This window comes from Eulemur rufifrons, chromosome 9 (assembly GCF_041146395.1).
Source record: "Eulemur rufifrons isolate Redbay chromosome 9, OSU_ERuf_1, whole genome shotgun sequence".
NCBI lineage: Eukaryota > Metazoa > Chordata > Mammalia > Primates > Lemuridae > Eulemur > Eulemur rufifrons.
Window position 1 is genome coordinate 34,427,241 of NC_090991.1, and position 13,018 is coordinate 34,440,258.

Sequence of the window (13,018 nt, forward strand, 5' to 3'; positions counted from 1 at the left end):
AAAAAAAAAGAAATAAAGAACTCCCTGACATCTTGCAGCCACTTTTGTTATCAGTCTGCTGAAGCAGAGAAAAAAAAAGCAATTTTTACCCTTTAAAACCACCAAACAACTTTCCTTACCGCCCAGCGTTTCTTTCCTCTCTCTCTTTCTCTCTCCTCTCTTCCTTCCTCCCTTCCTTCCTTCCTTCCTTCCTTCCTTTCTCGGAGAAATAAATAAACTTTTACTTCTGTATATCCTGATCACTGTCTGAGAATTCTTTCTCACTCGCGTATGGAGGTCACACCTAACACAGTGAGCTGTGATCATGCCACTGTACTGAGCAACAGAGTAAGACCCTGTCTCAAAAAAGAAAAAAAAAATCTGTAAAATGAGATTAATAAAAAAACAAAAACAACAACAACAAAAAAAAGAGAGGACAATCACAATAACTACTGTGAAGAAAAGGGGTGCCCTAGGAAAGTACCATACTTGGCCGTTTGTCCAGGAGCTGTGCAGTATCTTCCTGCTATCCTTTGTATGTGTGTTTGGGACTGAGTCTTCCTTCAACATTGGCTTAAGAAAATCTCAGGCCTCTGTTTGCCAGCATTATATATTTTTTGTGGTGTTATAATTCCTAAGAATCTGGTGGATTGAGCGTTTCATTTGGGGGATCTCTGCTAAAAGCCCAAACCAAGAATCTTACGTTTCTTTGATAGTTTCCCGGCCTAGGGGGCTCTGCTCACAAATCCCAATTCCTCATCCGTTAAAAGCCTTAGCCTCAGGGTATGGATGGGGACTAGTCGGGGTGGAGGTGCCTAATGGGAGCCTTTCTCTAATTCATTTTGGAAGGCTAACCCTGCACCCTTGTTTCATTCCACAACTATCTGTGGATTTTTATTAATATAAAAGGAAAAGCAATTTCATACTTGTCCAGCAGAGGGAGCTCAAGGGGAGATCCTTTGGAGAGAGCCAAGGTTTGGGTGGTTTTTTTTGTTGTTGTTGGGGTTTGTTTGTTTCTGTTTGTTTTTTTTTAAACAAAGCTGGCTTCTCCTACACCGAACATTCAATCCCAGGAAACCATGCTGGTTCTGCCTTCAAAATACACCGAGGACCAGATCACTTCTCTACAGCTCCAGGGCTATTGCTCTGGCCCGAGCCCCTTTCATTTTCTCATCTGATTACTGCAGAGGCCTAACACCGGCCCTGCTTTCACTTACTTCCTTATCATCTATCCTCAACTCAGCATCCAGAGAGATCCTTTTAAGAGATAAGTACATGATTTGCTCGCTTCGGCAGTACATGTACTGAAATTGGAACGATACACAGATTAGCATGGCCACTGAAAAAAAGAAAGACAGACAGACATTATGTTAGTCCTCTGCTCAAAATCCTGCAATGGCTTCCCACTTTTCTCAGAGTCCAAGTCCTTAAACCCTACTCCACTTGGTCCCCCATCGAGTCTCTGACCTCCTCTCTTTCAACTGTCCAGCCCCACTGGCCCTTTGGCTGTGACTCAAACACCCCAGGCATGTCCTTGCTCATACCCTTTATACCTACGGGGCTCATTCCCTCATTTCTTTAATGTCTTGCTCTAATCTTGCCTGTCCAATGAGGCCTGTCTGATCTCCCTATTTAAAGTTGCAATCGCGGCCGGGCGCGGTGGTTCACGCCTGTAATCCTAGCACTCTGGGAGGCCGAGGTGGGTGGATCGCTTGAGGTCAGGAGTTCAAGACCAGCCTGAGCAAGAGCGAGACCCCCATCTCTACTAAAAATAGAAAGAAATTATATGGACAACTAAAAATCTATATAGAAAAAAAAAAATTAGCCGGGCATAGTGGTGCATGCCTGTAGTCCCAGCTACTCGGGAGGCTGAGGCAGTAGGATCGCTTAAGCCGAGGAGTCTGAGGTTGCTGTGAGCTAGGCTGACGCCACGGCACTCACTCTAGCCTGGGCAACAGTGAGACTCTGTCTCAACAACAACAAAAAAAAAAATAGTGAAGGGATAATTACTGGAAATTAAATAAAAAAAAAAATAAAGTTGCAATCGCATCTTCCTCGCTCTCCCTAAACATCTTACCCTGCTTTATTATATCCTCCAGGGTACTTGGCACCTCCTAGCACATTCTAACTATAACAAATGCAATCATTTGTTATGCTTACTATTGATCGTCTTTATCTCTTCTACAATCTCAACTCCTCTAGGGCAGGGATTTTTTTTTTTCTTTTGAGACAGAGTCTCACTCTGTTGCCCAGGCTAGAGTGCCGTGGCGTCAGCCTAGCTCACAGCAACCTTAAACTCCTGGGCTCAAGCAATCCTTCTGCCTCAGCCTCCCGAGTAGCTGGGACTACAGACATGTGCCACCATGCCCGGCTAATTTTTTCTACATATATTTTTAGCTGTCCATATAATTTCTTTCTATTTTTAGTAGAGACAGGGTCTCGCTCTTGCTCAGGCTGGTCTCGAACTCCTGAGCTCAAACAATCCTCCCCCCTCGGCCTCTCAGAGTGCTAGGATTACAGGCGTGAGCCATAGCGCCCGGCCCAGGCCAGGGATCTTTGCCTGTTTTGTTCACCATGCTTAGAACAGTGTCTGGCACGGAGTAGGCGCTCGCTCAGTAAATACCTGTTGAGTGAATGAATCAATACCCTTATTGCAACAGCTAAGATCTGACAGTTTTCTAATCAATACTATCGCTTCAGTCTTGGGTGTGGAGGAGGTCTAGAGAATCAGAGCATCTGGACCCACCATTCAGCCTGGTGCCGGCCTAATTTTTTGATCAGGAGTGTGACAATCTCTATTAGGTAGCCCTTGGATTTACCATCTTTTGTCAGTCGGACCAGTGCTGGTTAACAGCCTGTCTCTTTGCCTGCACCTTATACTCTGTTTTGGTATAAAATCACCTAAAGCCTGGGTCGCAGTGGACACATGGACTGAGCACCGTAAGACATCAGGGAAGAGCTTAAGCAACAGCTGCGCTATCACAGAGCGCGGCCAGCCAGGTTCCCTTATTGTCACACAGTCCTCCCTCGCACCCCTCTCCCTGGCTCAGCCAAGTCCACAGTTTCCCCCGAGGTTCACTATATGCGAGCTACTCCGGCTGCTCATTTCTGTGCCCTTCAGGGCTCTTTGGTTGTACGTAACAGAACCCAAGTCAAGTTTAGCTTATTTAAACATAAACTAGGCTATGCGCGGTGGCTGACACCTGTAATCCCAGTATGCTGGGTGGCTGAGGCAAGAGGATCTCTTGAGCCCAGGAGTCTGAGAGCAGCCTTGGCAATATAGCGAGACCCGTCTCCACAAAAAATTAAAAAGTCTGCCAGGTGTGGTGGTGCTTGCCTGTAGTCCCAGCTACTCGAGAGGTTCAGGCAGGAGGACCCCTTGAGTCCAGGAGTTTGAGGCTGCAGTGAGTTTTGATGATGCCACTGCACTTCAGCCTGGGTGACAGAGTAAGACCCTGTCTCAAAAGAAAAAAAAAAAAAAAAAAAAGGACTCCTGGAGAACTTGCTAACAATTATTGAACTTCTATATGCCAAGCATTAAGTATGTTTTTTCCGTACTTTCACCTCATTTAATCTTCAAACAACCTTGATATGTGGGTACTACCATTATAGTCCCCTCTAAGGATGAGGAAACTGGCTGGGTGTCATTGAGTGACTTGCTCAAAGTCTTGAAGCCAGTTGACAGTGAAGCGAGGATTCCTGCCCAGGCAGGAAAGTCGCGGCTGAGCAGGGGATGGTCAGGGAGGCAGGAGCACAGAGGACAGAGGTGTTCTGGAAGCTTTTCCAACTCTTCCGTGCGCTCTGCTCCTTCGTCCCAGCCCTACTCCCACCAGAAAGCCCCCATCTTCTCAGCACTGATGCCTTCGGCTGAGACCATTTGAGAGGCAGCTGCTGTGCCTCAGTGTCTGCTGTGCGAGTCCTGGGTCTGCCTCCTTCCCCCTCGCCCTGGGACTCTCCGTGTGGCTGGAGCAGGCCTCTTGTTTGGCACAGAGTTTTGGCCAGAGCATCACGTCCTGTTTCTTTGCTTTGTTTTTGGTGTTCCTGAGGCGTTTATTTGGGCAGGGTGATAGGGCCCTGCACCTAGAAGAAAGTGTTGGGCCTCTGGGTGGTGATGCGTCGCTTGAGCTGGCCAAGCAGGACCTGGTGGGACAGCGGGACCTTGATCTTGGAGTTGTGGAACTGCTTGGCTGTGGCCTGCAGCACTTGCTGGCAGCAATCTCCTTCACCTTCATGACCTGGGTCAAGTGGACTCCAGGTGGCCGTGCCTGGGTCTGTACAAAGGGGGAGGGGCACCGGGTGACTGCCCTGGCTGGGAACCGGGCAAACCTCCACTGAGTGCCTGCCCAATGACCTTGTCAGGCACAACTTGCCAGGCACAGCAATTGCCTGGGGGCCCCAACTTGGGGCTGACGGGGGTGGGGGGACTGGGTGGCTGAAGCCTCTGGCTCCAGCAAGCACTGACCTCCAAATTCACTTGCAGGGGCATGACCACTGCCCCCCAAAGTGCTGTTGGCACCTCTGTTTAAACCACTGCTACAAGAAACAGCGATTCTTGGGTTTAGATGCTGCATCTCCTGTTTTTTCTTTTCTTTTTTTCTTTTTTCTTACTGTGTTTCCCAGGCTAGAGTGCAGTGTCTATTCACAGGCACAATTATAGTGCACTAAGGCCTTGAACTCCTGGCCTTGAGTGATTCTTCCACCTCAGCCTCCTGAGTAGCTGGGACTACAGGTGTGTGCCACTGTGCCTGGCTCAGGTTCTCACTCTCTGGCCCCACCTGCCTCTCTAGCTGGGTCTTGACTGGTGGGTCACTACGCATGCTCCAGCTTTGCCACACCTCTTACCGCCCCCGACAAGCCTGCACTTCTACAGTGCTGTTCCCCCTGCCCAGAACACCTTTCCTTCCCATCACTTCCTGGCAAACTCTTACGCATCCTTCAGGGCTCATTTCGAATGTCACCTTTCCTGTGATGACCTCCCCCGTTGCCCCAGACTCATTCCCTTCTCCTCAGTGGTCCCATAGAACTCGGTGCACACATCTATTCCAGCAGTGATCACGCTGAACTGTGATTGTGTGTCTATGTGTTTGCAGCTCTGATACAACAGGGCGGCCTCCTGCAGGACAGGAATGTGCTCTAGGTACCTACCTGGTGGCGGGTATAGGTAGGTGCTCAATAAATGTGAGTGAGCGGTGGGAGTGAGCTCAGCCTGGAAGAAGAGGGAGCTCCCCACCTGCACCTTCCTGGAGCAATCCCCAGAGGGCAGTCTCACACCACACTTGGCTTCCCCAGCCTCTGCCCACGTGCTTTTTCCTACCACAGGCAGCTCAGATAGGTGGATAGGCTGATGGGTGGATGGGTGTGGGTGGGTGGATGGATGGATAGGTGTGGGTGGGTGGGTAGTTGGATGGACAGGTAGAGTGGGCATAGTCCAGATGGGCTCTGGCGTTGACAAGCTTTGGGCCCCGGGAATCTAACCAAGCTGACTGAGGCACTGGAGACACTGCTGGCCCATCCCTTAGACACAATGACTTAGGGCCAAGGGACTATGATTCAAACCTGGAAAAAAGTTATCGTTTTCAAAATGAAACAGAAAGATTGCAAATGGAATTAGATAAAGATTGGAATAAATGGTTACAAAACAAAACATTAACCAATCAACTGCAACTCAGCTTGTACATGGTTTATGTGTAAACTGCATTTCATGTGGCATGTGACTGCATCTTAATATTTGTGACATGATGTGGCCACTCCTAAAGTGTCAAGGGCTCTTGACAGCCTTGGAAAGGCCCTTGGAGGGAGCGAGTGGAAGGGAGGGTTGAACCGAGCCCAAGACTCCCCAGCTGAGGGCTCTGGGCGCTGCTCTTTGTAAGCTCGGGCGAGCTTGAGCCCCAGGCTGCAGGTCCAGCCCCTTCTTCCAGCTGCGGGCTCTGGAGCCAAGTGGTGACGACAACATTCAGTAGCACAGGCTGCCCACAACTGCCATCCTTCCTGTCTCTAGGTAAGTTGGGAGAGGGGTGTTGTGTCACTCAGTTAAGTTCCCACATGGGGGAGACACTGAATAGGAAGAGGCTCCGGACTCTGGTCTCCTGGCTCAGGGGTGGAATGGACCGGAGACAAGGATGGAACCAACTGTCTCAGAATTCAAGTCAGAATCAGTCAGGGACTCTTCAGTGCTGGGCAGGGACCCAGGAAGGCTTCTGGGAAGAGGCAGCATTTTAATTGACTAGTCAGGTGAGGCAGTGTCTCACAGGCAGTAGGTGGAGTCCTAAAAGAGCAGGGGAGAAGGAAAGGGAAGCCAATGGCAAGCGCTCCAAGCCTTGCACAACTCCTGCTTCCGATTTACACATAGAGGGGCTGAAGTTCAGGGAGTCGATCATAATGCAAGGGCCACTTACTGAGCACTTGGAGCCACACACTGGGCTAAGCCCTTTATCTATATTGTCTCATTTCATCTTCTCAGTAACCCTAATGAGCAGTAAATGTTATTAAGTTCATTTTACAGATAGGGAAACTGAGGTTCAGAGAGGTTATGTAAGTTGTTGAAGGTCAGGATTCAAGGGTTGTCTAACTTCAAACCCAATGCGCGCGCGCTCTCTCTCTCTCTCTCTTTTTAGAGAAAGTGTCTCACTCTGGCACCCAGGCTGGAGTGCAGTGGCATTATCATAGCACACTGTAAACTCAAACTCCTGGGCTCTAGTGATCCTCCTGCTCAGCCTCCCAAGTAGCTGGGACTACAGGTGTGTGCCACCAGGCGCAGCTAATTGTTGTACTTTTTGTATAGATGGGGTCCTGCTGTGTTGCCCAGGCTAGTCTCGAACTCCTGGGCTCAAGTGATCCTCCTGCCTCGGCCTTCCAAAGTGCTAGGATTACAGGCGTGAGCCACCGTGTCCGGCCCCAGTGCTCTTAACCACTACATCACACCCTCTTTCAGAGTGGCCTGCCCGATTTCACAGAGCTGTGAATTAAGTGGCAGAGTGGAACGTTTATTGAGTGCTTACAATAAATGTGTCAGGTGCTGTTCTAAATGCTTTACACATTTTAACTCATCCAGCTGAAATTGGAACTACAATTATCATTGCCATTTTATAAACAGGGAAACCGAGGCTAAGAGTGGTTAAGTAACTAATGTAAGCTTGTCGCCAGACAAGTCTGGTTCCAGAGTCTGTGCTCTTTACCGTGATGATCCACTAGCCCGCCTGCTCTCTGGAGGGACAAGGTATGGGGCAGTCAAAACCCAGGGCCAGTGACAGGACTGGTGGGGTTGAGAATGGGAGGGAGAATGAGAGTGGCAGGTGAGGTGTGTGAAGGAGGTGGAACACGAACCCAACCACAGAAGTTCACAGTGTTTTCCTCTGCAGTTTCCACAGTAGGAATTCAAGGCTGAGTTGCTATCAAAACCACTGACAGAGGCCGGGCACGGTGGCTCACGCCTGTAATCCGAGCACTCTGGGAGGCCGAGGCGGGTGGATGGCTCAAGGTCAGGAGTTCGAGACCAGCCTGAGCAAGAGCGAGATCCCGTCTCTACTAAAAATAGAAAGACATTATATGAACAACTAAAAATCTATATAGAAAAAATTAGCCGGGCATAGTGGCGCATGCCTGTAGTCCCAGCTACTCGGGAGGCTGAGGCAGTAGGATCGCTTAAGCCGAGGAGTCTGAGGTTGCTGTGAGCTAAGCTGACGCCACGGCACTCACCCTAGCCTGGGCAACAAAGTGAGACTCTGTCTCAACAAAAAAAAAAAAAAAAAAAAAAACACCACTGACAGCATAACATCTTCCCAAGTATCGTTTCCCTAAAAGGAATTTTGACAGCTGGCCATGGTGGCACGCGCCTGTAGTCCCAGTGACTAGGGAGGCTGAGGCGGGAGGACAGCTTGAGCTCAGGAGTTCGAAACCAGCCTGGGCAACCATCACCCCCTGTTTCTGAAAAAAAAAAAAAGGCGGGGGGAATTTTGTTGAAGTGGTTTTTAATTAGCAGATACAATTCCTTTTCCTCTTGTGGCCAGGGCCACTGGGCTGCCAGAATAGAGGCTACCCCATCCTCTAGATAGGGTTAGGAACCACTCTGTTGGGAAGGATATGAGCAAGACGGCTGAACAGGGGGAATAGCAGGTGTGGACTTGGTCGGAGATGAAGTGATTAAGTGATGGAAAAGAAAAACTTTCTCAGCTGTGGTCCCTAATTTAAATCTATTCAGGGTCTTTGGGACCAGTCCTAGGTTTCCTGACTCAAAGGGAAATAATGAGGACTGGTTTATGGAAGTAAGAATGATCCCATTTGGAGAAAGGAAAGTTGAAAGGGAACACAGAGTATTTGTGATTAAGTGTGTGGGCTCTGAACTTAGATTGTCTGAGTTCAAATCCCAACTCTGTAACTGCATGACCGTGGGTAATTTACTCAGATTCTCTAAGTCTTTGTGTCTCATCTGTAAAATGGGTATATTAATAATACCTTTAATTGTGTTTTTTTTTTTTTTTGAGACAAAGTCTCACTCTGTTGCCCAGGCTAGAGTGCCGTGGTGTCAGCCTAGCTCACAGCAACCTCCAACTCCTGGGCTCAAGCGATCCTCCTGCCTCAGCCTCTCGAGTAGCTGGGACTACAGGCATGCACCACCACGCTTGGCTAATTTTTCTATTTTTAGTTGCCCAGCTATTTTTTTTTTTTCTATTTTTTAGTAGAGACAGGGGTCTCGCTCTTGCTCAGGCTGGTCTCGAATTCCTGACCTCAAGTAATCCTCCTGCCTTGGCCTCCCAGAGTGCTAGGATTACAGGTGTGAACCACTATGCCTGGCCCTTTAATTGTGAACTATTCATACATTAATGATTAATATTTTTTTTTTTTTTTTTTTTTTTTTTTTGTTGAGACAGAGTCTCACTTTGTTGCCCAGGCTAGAGTGAGTGCCGTGGCGTCAGCTTAGCTCACAGCAACCTCAGACTCCTCGGCTTAAGCGATCCTACTGCCTCAGCCTCCCGAGTAGCTGGGACTACAGGCATGCGCCACCATGCCCGGCTAATTTTTTCTATATAGATTTTTAGTTGTCCATATAATGTCTTTCTATTTTTAGTAGAGACGGGGTCTCGCTCAGGCTGGTATCGAACTCCTGACCTTGAGCAATCCACCCGCCTCGGCCTCCCAGAGTGCTAGGATTACAGGCGTGAGCCACCGCGCCCGGCTATGATTAATATTTTGTTGTGGGGATTAAAATGATCAAATATAAAGTGCTTCACACAGTGTTTACAAGTGCTCAATGCCTACTACTTTATCCAAGTAAGAGGGAGATATTACACTTAAAATTTTGTCAAGAGGTTAGATCTCATAGTAAGTGTTCTTGCCAGAATAAAAAAAGTTAACTCAGAAAAAAATCATAAGGCTGGGAGAGGTGCCTCATGCCTGTAATCCTAGCACTCTGGGAGGCCGAGGTGGGAGGATAGCTTGAGGTCTGGAGTTCGAGACCAGCCTGAGCAAGAGCGAGACCCCGTCACTACTAAAAATAGAAAGTAGCTGGATAACTAAAATTATATAAACAAAAAATTAGCCGGGCATGGTGGTGCATGCCTGTAGTCCCAGCTACTCGGGAGGCTGAGGCAGAAGGATTGCTTGAGCCCAGGTGTTTGAGGTTGCTGTGAGCTAGGCTGACACCATGGCACTCTAGCCCGGGCAACAGAGCGAGACTCTGTGTCAAAAAAAAAAAAAAAAAAAAAGAAGAGAATAGAAAAAAACCATAAAGGAAAAGGAGATGTTATATAACAGATGTGGAACAACAGCAAAAATAATTCTGTCACTCAGAATGTATTAACAGGGACTGAAGTTGGCTATAGGAAGAATTTCCCAACAATAAAGGGTGTGAAGCTCTGAGCAGATTGCAAAAGCTCCTCCTCAGTTTCTTCTCAAGAGAGGTTTTCGTCTCAGGGGTGGTCATTTCTGGAAGCCGGAGCCTGGACGAGATGCCCTGGTCATGGGCAGTTCTGTTTGGCTTCCTGAGTCACAGTTGATAAACACCTTCAGATGCTCTGTCCGGCATTGCTCAGAGTTTATAACCAGGAGGTGAGTGCCTGCCTGTTCAAGACCCTCATTTATAGTTGTTTCTTGGATCTGAGTTAATTTCTGTTTTAAAGGTAACTCCTGGGGCCCTGACCCAAATCTCCCAACTGCTTATCATTAACACTTGCTTCTCTTTTGCTGAGTGGGAGCTGAACTGCAGAAACTCTCATAAGGAAGGAAGGAGGGAAGGAAGGCAGGAAGGGAGGGAGGTGCGGTTGGGTGACGTAGTAGGAAGGGTTCCCCGGCAATGGGGAATGGTCTGGCTGGTCACCAGGACCTCTTTTGGGGGATCTGTCCTGGCCTGCAGGTAAGCTGCAAGGCCAGGCTATCAGCAAAGGTGTTGTTACTGAGCGTCAGCTGAAGGGATGGCAAGTGGTGAGCGAGGCTGTGGCCTGGCAATTCTTATTTTCGGGAAAGTTTGAGTCACTGTCACTTGCTGGGAATTTCCTGGACTATGAACTTTATTGCAGAGAGGACAGCAATGCTGGGTGGGAGGAAGTTAGCCTTGGGCTCCACGCTCACCCCTCCCACTCCGCCACAGCTGGGTTTGCTGTTTCCCCCAACAGTTTGGTGTTAAAAACCTAAAGCCTGGTCCAGCCTGGCCTCCTGCAGCTGTGCGACCTTCCTCACGTCCTTATCCTCACTCAGTCCTGGCTCCCTCGTCTATAGAAGAGTTAATCACAGCACTTAGAGTGAGCACTCAGTACATGTTGGGTTTGAATAGTATAACAAATGACGAATTCTGGGGCCTGAGATTTGCACTGAAGGGAAGGAACGGAGAACAGAGCCTGTCCCTGTTCTTGGGAGCCGATTAGAGGAACAGGACAGGCACATTTCTAAAGAAATGTACTTGGTTGCCTTGTCTTAGCTGATGGTGAGGAGCAAAAGCACCGATCTTGAAAACAATTTCTAGTTACCCCTTGCAATATATTTTGCCACATTATTTGCATTGCTTTCTCTTCCAGGTCTATTTTGGGATGTTATTCAAATGAATGTGTGTCCCCAGGCCTGCCGCAGGCTGTCAGCAGGAAGCAGCAGTCAGGAAACAAGGTGGCCAGCAGGACGCCGGGTCAGGACATGTTCTGGGCCCACTGGTGGGTGAGGATCACAGAATTCAATGCGAGGTCACAGCGTTTACCAGGCCACTGTGTGTTCAGGAGCCAGGGAAGCCTTCCAGGCAGAAGGGCTTTCTCCCTGTATGTGAGGGAGATTATTGGCTCAGGCAAAGATTAGAAGGTTTACAGAAGGTAAAAAGATAAGCCCCAAGAAGCAACAAGGTAGAGAAAGCCCTGGAGAGTTTGTAGAGATTCTCTTTTTGGAGAAAAGACCAAGAGGGGTCACAGGTGGCGGGGCAGAGAACAACATCCCAGGGAGCAGATGTTGAAGATGGATTAGACCCTGACAACCGATGTGAAATATTGACCCAGTGAAAAGTGCCTGGTGTTTGCACAGGCCAAACCGGTGCAGCCGCTTCCGTGGGAGGAGGTGCCAGAAAGTGCCTAGGTCCAGAGGTCACCCACCCTGTTCCCACATGCTTTCCCAGGGCCAGCACTCGGTCTCCCTAACTGGAGTCAGATCCTCGGATTTAAAGGATGCCTGTGTTGAAAATCAAGGCCGGCATGCACACATGTATTCTTTTTTTGAAACTCACCTATATGTAGAAACAACTGGATGGAAATGCTAGTGATTATATTTGGTTGATGTAACTGTACTTGATTTTAATTTTCTACTTTATGCATTTCAAATGTTCTTTAATGGGAATAAATTTTTCAAAAGAAGAGAAAACAAGCTTATCTGCATGTTAGCATTAAGCTCCTAAAATCAAAGGTTTCTTTTCAGTCCTACCCTATTAGTATGATACTACTGAACTCATTTTCTGAGTCTGTTTTCTTTCTTTCTTTCTTTCTTTCTTTTTTTTTTTAAACAGAGTCTCCCTCTGTCTCCCGGGCTAGAGTGCTGTGGCATTAGCCTAGCGAACAGCAACCTCAAACTCCTGGGCTCAAGTGATCCTCCTGCCTCAGACTCCCAAGAAGCTGGGAATACAGGCACATACCACCGTGCCTGGCTAATTTTTTCTGTTTTTAGTAGAGACAGGGTCTTGCTCTTGTTCAGGCTGGTCTTGAACTCCTGAGCTCAAGGGATTCTCCTGACTTGGCCTCCCAGAGTGCTAGGATTACAGGCATGAGCCACCGCACCTGGCCTGATTTTCTATATTCTAGAATTTTTGTTTAAAAGTCCTTTGCATTCTGGGCCACTTCTCTTTCCTCATTTCTCCCTCCCCCTTTGCAGAGAACCTCAGACAGAACACACAATGTCCGTCTGCCATCTCTGTCTTTCTGCCTCTTCCAAGGGGCTTTGAAAACACCTTAATTAACACTGAGGTCCCACATCCCCTATGTCCTTAATTTGCAAGATGACTTTCCTTATGTTTTTATCCTTAAATTGCTTTTATGGGTGGTTTTCTCCTTTCCCCATCAGATCCAGAGACCCCCCTGAAACCTGAGACTCCCCCCGCCCCCTGCAGTTTAGGAGTCCCCCGAGGGCAGAGAGAATGTCTTCATTAATCTTGTAGATCCTTCAGGGAAGAACTTGTCTTCTACTTTTTAAATCCTGGTCTGATACTAGCTCTGCACACTGTGGGTGCTCAATAAATGTTGATTGACTGTATAAACAATAAACTTTAGTCCCCTAGAGTGTCATATTCTTTCTTTCCGCAGGGAAAAAGTAATAACATTAGGCAGAGCAGGCTGGATCTCTTAATGTGATTACCTGGGATTTGTGAGCCGGCGACTCTTTCCCCCAACTTTATTGGCTACATCCATCTCCACGGAATAGATATTAGCAAACAGAGACCACTAATGCTGCTGGCCAAATGGTGGGCTACCACTAATTGCTCTGACTCTGCTATCTTGATTCTATCACAACAGAAGGTGCTGCCTCCAGCCCAAGATAGGGGGAGAACTGAATGCAGTTGTGGCAGTGGTTGTACCCAAACAAG

The 13,018-nt window shown here is 48.1% G+C and overlaps 1 non-coding gene across 1 annotated transcript; it reads right to left on the reverse strand.

Annotated features, from left to right (window-relative positions):
• Positions 1-4,437: 4,437 nt before the first annotated feature.
• Positions 4,438-4,548, reverse strand: LOC138392759 (small nucleolar RNA SNORA68). Its single transcript, XR_011235036.1, has one exon. It is a non-coding gene; the product is annotated as a small nucleolar RNA SNORA68 (small nucleolar RNA).
• Positions 4,549-13,018: the final 8,470 nt, after the last annotated feature.